This window comes from Olea europaea, unplaced genomic scaffold, assembly GCF_002742605.1.
Source record: "Olea europaea var. sylvestris unplaced genomic scaffold, O_europaea_v1 scaffold2793, whole genome shotgun sequence".
In the NCBI taxonomy this organism is placed as follows: domain Eukaryota; kingdom Viridiplantae; phylum Streptophyta; class Magnoliopsida; order Lamiales; family Oleaceae; genus Olea; species Olea europaea.
The window spans coordinates 57,277-64,063 of record NW_019246409.1 but is presented as its reverse complement, the minus strand read 5'-3'; the positions used below and the strand labels follow the sequence as shown (position 1 = coordinate 64,063).

General features: G+C 39.7%; 1 pseudogene; it reads right to left on the bottom strand.

The window, feature by feature from the left end:
• Window positions 1-1,394: 1,394 nt before the first annotated feature.
• The window catches only part of LOC111383948, a 15,851-nt pseudogene continuing 10,458 nt past the window's right edge, over window positions 1,395-6,787 (bottom strand).

The window sequence follows — 6,787 nt, the reverse complement described above, 5'->3', positions numbered from 1 at the left end:
AGTGGCAGCAACAACATGACCTACTCCAGACTTGCGTAGAGGACGGGTGGGACACTCCTTAATGACATGTCCAGGCTTCTTACAATAATTGCACATTTTTCGACACTGAAGAGCCATGTGTCCAAACCCCTTACAACTGTAACACTGGACACCAGAAATATCCTGATATTTGAATTTTCCTTGAGCAACATATGCAACAGGAACTGGTGTTACTTGATTTTGTTGTTGCTCCAAAGATGTACAAGTGATAAGTCGCTGCTCCTCTCTCAATAACTCTCCCAAATAGTCATCCANCATCACCTGATCCAATGATCTACGACATAATCCGAGAATCCTTGGTTTTCCACGCAAGATATTTCTCCTTATCCTTCTCTTGATCAGGGGCGAGAGACTTCCATCAATATGTCCCCAAAGATCACCATTGCCTTTAACCAATAACTGAAAATGAAATGCCCATGAAGAATATTTCTTCCCATTAAAGCGAATGCAAACAGACTCATTCTTCTCAATCGACATGATAAGGCAGTGTATAATCCCAATTCAACCAAATAAAGTCTGCCCAGTCAAACAACTCAACCCAACTATTAATCACTTAAACAATGACCCAAACCAAAAATAACACACCTCAACCCAACAAGCAAACGGGAATTAGAGTACCTCCAATTCCACAGACGACGTCGGCAACAAGTAAGGCCCACAATAATAGGCCCAAAATATATCTAATTAATAGCCCAACTAATAATTAGTTAAGCCTAGGGATGTCAACGAGTCGAGTGGAGCCGACTCTCGAGCCAAAATTCGAAGCTGGGGCTCGGCTCGGTTAAAATGATCGAGCTTTTTTCGGGCCCGAGCCAAAAAAATTAGGCTTGACCCGAGCTTTTGGCTCGGGCTTTTCTAAGCCAAGGTAATTTTTTTTTTAATAAAAATAAAGAGGCTGCAAGTGCTGCCTTGTTTAAGGCAGTAAGGTGCTGCCTTAAACAAGGAAGCACCAGGCGTAAGGTAGCACCATACTTCTTGGTGCTACCTTTTAATTTTTTTATTTTTTTCTCTGTATTTTTTTTTAAAATATAGGCTCAGGAGCCTAAGCCGGTGAGCCACATGGCCTGGCTCAGGCTTTGCCCAATACCCCAAAATGGGGCTCGACCCAAGCCTCAAGCCGGGCGGGCTCGAGCTCTTTCCGAGCGAGCCACGGGTGGCCAGAGCCGACGAGCCCGATTGCCATCCCTAGTTAAGCCCAATAGCCCAAACACCACTACTCAGCACTATTCAATTAATTGAAGCCCAAAATAATAGCCCAACAACACTACACAATCATCAGCACCCATGATCCAACAGAATCTAAGAGAAGAAACAAGTGTAACCTGAGGTTGAAGTCTTCGATCGTAGGTGTAAAATCACCGACCCAACACCGAACTTCCACCAACCCAACAAGGAGATGTTGGAACCCTACTGTGACCAAGAATCAACGGGCGAACTGAGAAGGAAACTGCGGCCAACACCATTGGATTGCGAGAACCAAGGCTGCGATCCGAGAAGACGATGGAGATCTAGAGGAGCGAAGCTGTAATACCTCTGGTCGAGAACACAGAACAGGAATTTGATACAAAATACGTGAGGAATTAGAAGAACCAACATAGCGACTAAGACACGATCGTCGATTTCTATGAACCAGGAGCCAATCACTCAAGATTTCAAGCACGAGTAAGTAACTTAGGGCTCTGATACCATGCCAATTTGCCGAATGAATTTTCGTTGTATCTACTTTCATATAGAGGTTTACAAATATGTACAAGGAAAACCTAGCTGTATAAAAGGAAACTAAATTATACAAGGAAAGAAACCTTAAATCACATCTAATAATACAATGTAAGATAAGGATAAACCAAGGTTATTTACTTATACCCAAAAGCAAAACGATGAGAGAAATACTGATTAAATGGCATAAAGCATTGCTATTGATCGGGTCATAAACTGGATTCAAGGGCCAAATTATGTACACTTTTCATCATTTTATGTAAATCATAAAACCAGTGTCCGACTACACAACATTTCTTGGATAGAAAGAGAGATACCAAAGCTAGTAGCCTGGATTATTGGCAAAAGAGCCCATGAAGAGCAAAATTCAAGTGGTTATCATCAAATTATTGTAGATGAGTACCCGTCTCTCCATTTCCTTGGTTATAGAATATAGATCGAATTTTATCTGTCGTTTGCATATATAGTGCAAAAGCTTGCAAGTTCCAAATATTAGTCATCATCAATTCCTGAACACCAGGATGTTGTGCCGAAAATGATATGATAATTAATACCTTATACATATATCATGACTACAAGTTAATGTGCAACTTTCCATACCTTGACAATGACATTCATTCTTATCAACTTTAAATCGAGCTCTCTGAACCTGAATTATGTTGGAAAAATTGACCGACTTTGGCACGAGTTTTGAGTGGGACCCGGTTGTTCAATTTGGAAGATGAAAGTTGATTTGTGTTATCCTCCGTGAGTACATCGAAATCATATACTTACTTGCCAAAGTTGATGCTCGGGTGAATGAGAAATTGAGGCTCAAAGTGTGCCACTCAAAAAGGAGTTTATGTGGGAAAAATGAATTTGTCCTACATAGAAAAAGATGAGGAACTCCAAAAGTCATTGCCATTAATGGTAGCTTAGCCTATAAATAGTGGCTCATTTTCCTCATTTCAACACACACACAAAAAAAGCAAAATCTTTCAAGTTTAGAAGACACTAGAAATTCATTTGCATAGAGTTCTCTCTTGGTGGTGGTGTAGTTCAGGCACTAGTTCAGTTCGCCGGAGTGGTTTCTGCGGTGCTTGGAAGCTACTGGTTTTACCGTTGTATCCTGAAAAATGGACGCTGATTTTAAACCTCAAGCACGGAGGGTGAGGAGGCGAATCTGTTTTAAGGAAATTGTGTGTAACACAGGCCTCGGGTTAAAATTCTATGTTTCAGTTGTTTAATTCATGCAATTTTTCGTATTAAATTTACAGTTCATGCTTCATGAATTTATGATATATTGTTCGTATGCTTCATGAATTTTAAATTCGATTGGAACAAAAGTTATTTGTTGGAAATAAAACTTTCAATGATCTGGTGAAAATTCGATATACAGTTGTTTGAATTTTGTTAACTTGCATAGTTGCAAAATTGAAAGGCTTTGTCAAAAAGACCTAAACTGTCTAAGAAGAGCTTGGGATTTAAGCGGTCCAGTTGTGACCCCCCTCCTCATCTAGGAGTCTTTTAATTGTGCATTATTCAAATTGACGAGACGAAAGACAACATTTCCCAGTTTTATCCACATACACTGAATTTCCTACAAGCTTAAAACAGAATTTCAGAAAGGAAAATTTGGTTTCCTATATTAATTATCTCTGAACTGATTAGTTTCTTATATTTGCTATATTGTGAAAACTAATTTGTTGTTTGGTTCTTTCAGAAGACGAAATGGCAACCGGTTCCACCAACATAGATTCCAACATGGATGTGTCCCAAGCTGAAGGTACCCAGTCTCAGGCTGTGAGTTCTACTATGGGTGCAGCTATGACTGTAGGGCCTAGCTCTGTTATGGCACAGACTGTGGCTCCAATGCCAAGTCGTGTTGTGAGCCAACATGTGGCTAATGTTCCAGTTAATGTACCAGTTAACTATGGGGAAAAGTCGGAGAAATTCAACGGCTTGAATTTCAAGAGGTGGCAGCAGAAAATGCTGTTCTATCTGACCACCTTGAATCTTGCGAGATTCTTGACTGAAAGTGCTCCAAAACTCCAAGAGGGTGAGGTTGATGTTCAAACTATCAGTGCTATTAATGCTTGGAAACACTCGGACTTCTTATGCTGGAATTACATGATGAATAGTTTGACAGATTCGCTATACAACGTGTATAGCACCATGAAAACTGCTAAAGAGTTGTGGGAGTCTTTGGATCGAAAATATAAGACTGTGGATATCGGGGCTAAGAAATTTATCATTGGTCGATTCTTGGACTATAAGATGGTGGACTTCAAAACTATAATCAGTCAAGTGCAAGAACTCCAAGTGATTCTTCACGAAATTCATGCCGAATGGATGATTCTGAGTGAAACTTTCCAAGTGGCTGCAATCATTGAAAAATTACCTCCCGCGTGGAAAGATTTCAAGAATTATCTGAAACACAAGCAAAAGGAAATGAACGTTGAAGAACTGATTGTTAGACTTCGAATTGAAGAAGACAACAAGAGTTCCGAAAAGAAGTGGTTCAATCCTGGTACAGCTAAGGCCAACATTGTTGAACATGGTCGAGGTAGTAAGGACTACAAAATCAAAGCTGGGCCATCCGGTGGAAAAGGGATCAAGCTGGGACCAAAAGGGGGCATTCCTAAGAAGAAGTTTCAAGGGAAGTGCTTCAACTGTGACAAAGTAGGCCACAAATCTTCAGAGTGCAGATTGCCAAAGAAGAAGAAAGAAGCAAATGTGGTTGACTACATGGCACATGATGTGTCAGATATGAGTCTCGCAGCAGTCATTTTTGAAGTGAACATGGTGGGTTCTAACCCAAAAGAATGGTGGATTGACACCGGAGCTACAAGACATGTGTGCTCTGATAAAGAGTTATATACTGCTTTTGAAGTAGTTGAGAATGGAGAGAAATTGTTCACGGGAAATTCAGCAACTTCTGAAATCAAGGGCCAAGCAAAAGTGGTTCTAAAGATGACTTCGGGAAAAGAGCTGACTCTCAACAACGTGCTGTATGTGTCGAAAATCCGCAAGAACCTTGTGTCCGGGTCACTTTTGAATAATCATGGTTTTCGCATTGTGTTTGAGTCAGACAAGGTCATCTTGTCGAAGAGTGGAATGTTTGTCGGAAAAGGTTATGTTTCCGATAGAATGTTTAAACTCAATGTAATGGTTGTTCAACCAAAAATGAATACTAAAGTGAATGCTTCTGTTTACTTGCTTGAGTCTTCCAATGTGTGGCATGGTAGACTAGGACACGTTAACTATGATACTTTACGTAGGCTAGTTAACTTGAAATGCATACCAGCATTCCATGTTGATTCCAAACATAAGTGTGAGACTTGTGTTGAAGCAAAATTGACTAGGTCGTCATTTAAGTCAATTGAACGAAATACGGAATCACTTGATTTAATTCACAGTGATATATGTGATTTAAAATTTGTACAAACAAGAGGTGGCAACAAGTATTTCATTACTTTTGTTGACGATAGCACGAAATACTGCTATGTGTATTTGCTAAAAAGCAAGGATGAAGCGATAGAGAAATTTGTTCTCTATAAGAATGAAGTTGAAAATCAACTTAACAAGAAAATTAAGGTGCTAAGAAGCGATCGAGGTGGTGAGTATGAAGCACCGTTTGCTGAATTCTGTGCACAACACGGAATCATACATGAAACCACTGCACCATATTCACCGCAACAAAATGGTGTTGTTGAAAGGAAAAATCGCACTTTAAAAGAGATGATGAATGCGATGCTCGTAAGTTTTGGATTACCTCAGAACATGTGGGGAGATGCTGTATTATCAGCAAATTACCTTTTAAATAAGGTGCCCCGAAAGAAAATGAAGAAGACCCCTTATGAGTTATGGAAAGGAAGAACGCCTTCCTATAAATACTTACAAGTGTGGAGGTGTCTTGCTAAAGTGGCTGTCCCAACACCAAAAAAGGTGAAGATAGGCCCGAAAGTTGTAGATTGCATATTCATTGGATATGCACATAACAGTAGTGGTTATCGATTTCTCGTGTATGAATCTAAAATCCAAGATATACACAGAAACACGATAATGGAGTCGAGAAACGCTTCATTCTTTGAACATATGTTTCCATGTAGGTCTGAAGAAGAGGCAAGTACTTCTAAACGGATGTATGAGACTATGACTCAACATAGTCACGACCAAGAACTAGAAGAGGAGGTTGAGGTTGAACCTAGACATAGCAAAAGGGAAAGGACAGAAAAATCTTATGGTCCGGATTTTCTGACCTATATGCTAGAAAGTGAACCTCAAAGCTATCAAGAGGCTGTGAACTCCTCGGAAAGACCTCAATGGAAAGAGGCCATTAAAAGTGAAATAGATTCTATCCTGCAAAATCATACATGGGAGCTAGTGGATCTTCCACCAGGAAGTAAACCACTAGGCTACAAGTGGATTTTCAAACGAAAAATGAAAGCAGATAGAACTATTGAAAAGTATAAGGCCAGGTTGATAATAAAAGGTTACCGACAACGGGAAGACCTTGATTGCTTTGATACATATTCTCCAGTAACGAGAATCACATCCATTAGAATGATACTTGCGATTGCTGCTTTGCGAAATCTTGGAGTACATCAAATGGATGTTAAGACTGCCTTCTTGAACGGAGACTTAGATGAAGAAATCTATATAGAACAACCTGAAGGGTTTTCGTCTCCAGGGCAGGACAAGAAAGTGTGTAAATTGGTGAAGTCATTGTATGGCTTGAAACAAGCACCAAAACAATGGCATGAGAAATTTGACAGTGTCATGATGGAGAGTGGATTTAAGATCAACGAGTGTGACAAATGTGTTTACGTCAAAGACACTAAAGACGGATATGTCATCTTATGTCTTTACGTTGACGACATGCTTATTGTTGGCAATGACAATAAGATGATTGAATCCACTAAAAATATGTTAAACTCGAGGTTTCACATGAAAGATATGGGTTTAGCTGATGTTATACTTGGAGTGAAAATCTCAAGAACATCAAATGGATTTGTTCTAAATCAGTCACATTATGTGGACAAAATTTTAG